Here is a 5,165-nt window from a genome sequence, read left to right as displayed (position 1 = left end):
GGAGGGTGCGGGGGCTTACAAGTGGAAGATGGGCGTGGCCACAAGGGCCTTATATCGATTGTGGGAGGAGCTATATGGCGAGGGGCGTGGCCACGGGGCCTTAATATGGGTCATGGGAGGAGCTATACGGCGAGGGGCGTGGTCACGGGGCCTAATATGGGTCGTGGGAGGGGCTATACGGCGAGGGGCGTGGTCACGAGGCCCTTATATGGGTCGTGGGAGGAGCTATGCGGCGAGGGGTGTGGCCACAATGCCCTTATATGGGTCGTGGGAGGGGCTATACGGCGAGAGGAGGGTCACATCGCCTATTATGGGCAATAGGAGGGGTTATTTGGTGAGGGGAGGGGTCACGTAGAATAATATGGGCAGTGGGAGTGGCTATCTGGCGAAGGAAAGGGTCACGCCGCCTATTATGGGCAGTGGGAGGGGCTATATTGTGAGGGGAGGGGTCACGTCGCAAAATATGGACCGTGGGAGGGGCTATGTAGGAAGAGGAGGAGTCACATCACCTTATATGGGTTGTGGGAAAGGAACTAACTGGCGAGGGGCGGGGTCAGGTCGCCTTGTGTGGGCTGGAGGCGGGGACTATTGTACCTGAAGGCGGGATGATTCCGACCTTATTTGCGTGGAGGGAAGGGCTACGTTACCTGTTGCGGGATAGAACCAGGGGCTGTCACATTCAGGGGCCGTCCATAAATGACGTCACGCGATTTTGGACGATTTTTGAACCCCCCCCCCCTCGTCACACGGCGTCACAAAAAGTCAGACCCCCCCCTCAAATATGACGTCACAAAGCTCCCCCCCCGCCCAAAAAATAAAACATGCTTCAAATCGCGTTAAACTATTGTCATTGTAGTGCGTATTTAATGTGGCGCTGCACTCTGATGTTGTAGGAGAAAACATTTATCAAAAAGTCTATTTAATTAAGTAGAACGTGTTGTCTATATTTATTTAAAGTTGCGCATTTTGATGTGACGTCACATTTCTCACCCCCCCCCCCTCGTCACACATCGTCACAAATGTCTGACCCCCCCCCCTAGGTGCGTGACGTCATTTATGGACGGCCCCTCAGAATATATATTTATGCTGGAGGAATCCGATAAGCGACAACGCTATTTTTGCACAGATGCCCAGTAGGAGCGGGTTTACGATACATTATATGGGATTTCTGGTGAAGCTTTGTGGCGAGCGGCGTGGTTACGAAGTAGGAGCGTGGCTCCAACGAATTGGGGGATCATGGATCCATATTCTTAGGTTTTTTCGGTAAAGTCACGTAGGTAAAAAATTTAAATTAATAAAAGTAAAATTAAAATAAAATAAAAATCACGACGTTTCGGAGGCAACACAAGCTTCCGTCTTCAGGTGGAACCATCACAGCACGATAGCTGTATCCATTGTTGTGATAGCTGTATCAAGTGTTGTGATAGCTGAATCAGCAATTGTATCAGCAATCGTTCTGTGACGGTTCCACCTGAAGACGGAAGCTTGTGTTTGCCTCCGAAACGTCGTGATTTTAATTTTTTTATTTTACTTTTATTAATTTTAATTTTTTACCTACGTGACTTTACCGAAAAATACTAAGAATATAGGTCATATCGGCGATTGCATTCCGGTTCAACACGTCGGAGGCTTTCGCGATCAATATTATCCAGCACCCGACACAGCCAATAAATACCTCCTATAATCACCCAGGAATGTCTGTCCTTAACGCTCGTGACGTCACTCCACATCGACCAGCCCCCCTCATTAATATTCATGAGCAGGTGACGTCACTCTAAATGGACACCAACCCCCCCACCCCATTTTCTTTCGGTAAAGTCACGGAGATCGGTTCAAAGAAAATAACAAAAAATGTACAACTATTTTCTTGCACCTATCCACGTGACTTTACAGAAAGACCCAAAGAATATGAATTCCTGCAGTCACGAAAGCTTGAAGTCAAGATTTACATGGAGCACCCTCCCCCCTCATTAATAATCATAAACAGGTGACGTCGCTCCACATCGAACAACCCCCCTCATTAATAATCATGAACAGGTGACGTCACTCCAAATGGACACCCCCCACCCCATTCATAATAATTAGCAGCTGACGTCACTCCAAATGGGGGGCGAGGCGCCTCCTCCCCCCTTCTCGGCGTCAACTCACAACCCTCACTGCAAAGGCAGAATCCTCACGTCACGCGATCTCCGTGACGCTGTTGAGACATCGAAGTAAAAAGGACGTCATGATGAACAATGGATTATCACCTTAAAATGAAATAGGTCTGTGTCACCGCGCCCTTACAAATTGCATTGATTTCTGAAAACTTCAAATCAAGATAGATCATCGGTTGCATTGCAGATTGCCAATGTGGCTGGCAGGGGTGCAACGCGGTGGTCAACAGATGGCACTGCAGCACAACCGCCCCACCTCACCCCCACGTCTCTGTGCTCCAGCACCTCCAGAAACCCGGGCCGACGACCCAACGTGGCGACACTTCAGGACGGCGTGGGGAGGGACCTCATCCAGCAGTGGGTAGACCATGGGATGCCTCAACCCCTAGACACGTGGGAAACTGCACACGCCAACAGCTGACGAGCAAATGCTATCCTTGAATTGCAATAATTTATCAGTGACAATTTTCTATTTGAAAAAAAATTGCCACTCCCATCACAAAGGACGTTTGAGTTGAATTGTGTTTATTCATACGTATAAATTGCACACATCACAATGACTAGGAATTTCCGAGTAGTTGCAACAATGCACTGCGATTCAATTAATATCGATACGTGTCAAATCGTGTAAAAATGTCGATTCTGATATATGCAGTCAGTTTAATTGTTCCCCTACAGCCACTTCAACGTCGTTATCACAACGATCTTTAAAAAAATCAATTACACGCAACCTTTTAGAAGAATAGTAGTCCCTCGGTAAACGGTGACATCGGTTAACCGTTTTTCGGTTAAGGGGCCGTTCATAAATGACGTCACACACCTAGGAGGGGGGTCAGACATTTGTGACGATGTGTGACGAGGGGGGGGGGGGTTTGAGGAATGTGACGTCACATCAAAATTCGCAACTTTAAATAAATATAGACAACACGTTCCACTTAATTAAATAGACTTTTAATAAATGTTTTCTCCTACAACATCAGAGTGCAGCGCCACATTAAATACGCACTACAATGACAATAGTTTAAAGCGACTTGAAGCATGTTTTATTTTAAAAATGTAAATATGGTTTTGGAGGGGGGGGGGGGGCAGAGATTTGTGACGTCATATTTGAGGGGGGGGTCTGAGTTTTTGTGACGCCGTGTGACGAGGGGGGGGGGTCAAAAATCGTACAAAATCGCGTGACGTCATTTATGGACGGCCCCTAACGTTTCGCCTCCCACAAGACCCCCATGGTTTCAACTGAAGTTAACATTTTGATTAACAGTATGTTCACGTTACGCACGCGGGCACCAATTTCGGCAAATTCGAGCGCTAAGTAGATCGAGCCATACCCTCAGCCAATCAGCGACGCCGATTTATGAGCCTTTTGAACTCGACTGGCTTTGTTTACATTCTTGGTTCTTTCGGTAAAGTCACGTAGGAGGGAAATAATACATTAATAAAAAATAATTAAAAACGCATTTTATATTATATAAAAATTTATTTTTTATAATTTTTTGTGTTATTTTTATAATTTTATTATTTCCCATCTACGTGACTTTACCGAAAGAACCAAGAATATGAATCCCTGCAGTCACGAAAGCTTTAAATCGAAATTTGTTTACACTGTTTTCTGTTTTGGCAGTGAAAACAGCTCGCTTGCAGATCTCAATGATTCTTACTTATTTTTTTCAACTTATTAGTGAATTCGATGAACAGTTATTTCGGTTAACAGGAGTTTTGGTGGAACGGATTAAAACGTTAACCGAGGGACTACTGTACGCGACAGGGAACAGAGCAAATTTTGATTTAAAGCTTTCGTGACTGCATGGATTCATATTCTTGGATCTTTCAGTAAAGTCACGTAGAAGGGAAATAATATAATAAAAATAAAACAATTAACTAATGTTTAAATAATATTGTTTTTAATTTTTTTAATTTTATTATTTCCCTTCTACGTGACTTTACCGAAAGAACCAAGAATAGGGAATAGAGCAGTATCACATCGACCGCATCATCACGCTGATCTCTCACAAACAAGGTGAGCGTGTTCCCGTGCCCTCGAAGGCAAGGCGGCACCACTGCTCCAGAACCTGTCCCTCGCCCCAATGGACTGGATCCTGCAGCGTCAGTTCACAAAGGCCTGCTGGGAGCAATCTAAGGCAACGAGGTGATTCGACAGACAATGTGTGCCTTCTAGATATGAAGCTTTCGTGACTGCAAGGATTCATACTCTTAGTTTTTTCGGTAAAGTCACGTAGGTAAAAAATTAAATTAAAATTAATAAAAATAAAATAATAAAAATCACGACGTTTCGGAGGCAACACAAATCAGGTGGGATCGTCACAGCCAGATTTGCTGTACAGCAAATCTGGCTGTGACAGTCCCACCTGATGACGGAGACTTGTGTTGCCTCCGAAACGTGGTGAAATAAAAATTAAAAAATGAAATAAAAATGAATAAAAATAAAATAATAAAAATCACGACGTTTCGTAGGCAACACAAATCAGGTGGGACCGTCACAGCCAGATTTGCTGTACAGCAAATGATGACGGAGTCTTGTGTTGCCTCCAAAACGTCGTGATTTTTATTATTTTATTATATGAATTTTTATTTCATTTTTTACCTACGTGACTTTACCGAAAAAACTAAGAGTATGAATGTGTGCCTTGCCAGCTGAAAAGGTTTACGGCTAGCACTGGAGATCATGCATAGTGAAATCCTCCCAGTTGGCCTGTAAAACAGGACCCTGTGGGGTGGGCTGGTAGGACCGAACAATTGAATGGCTATAATAAAATGAAATGGCAAAAAATGGCCGCCAATAAGTGGATGCCCCGTGGCCCCGCCCTCCACCCGCGTAACCCCGCCCCGGCCACCCGTGGCCCCGCCCCATCTCGGTGTCCCCGCCCCCAGCTCGTTGCCCCGCCCCTTACCGCCGTAACCCCGCCCCAACCCTGCGTAGCCCCGCCCTCCACCTCGTGCCCACGCCCCCTGCCGCCGTTGCCCCGCCCAGCCCCGCATAGCCCCGCC

The sequence above is a fragment of the Lampetra planeri genome, chromosome 52 (assembly GCF_965212315.1).
Source record: "Lampetra planeri chromosome 52, kcLamPlan1.2.h2, whole genome shotgun sequence".
In the NCBI taxonomy this organism is placed as follows: domain Eukaryota; kingdom Metazoa; phylum Chordata; class Hyperoartia; order Petromyzontiformes; family Petromyzontidae; genus Lampetra; species Lampetra planeri.
Note: the sequence above shows the minus strand (reverse complement) of the source record.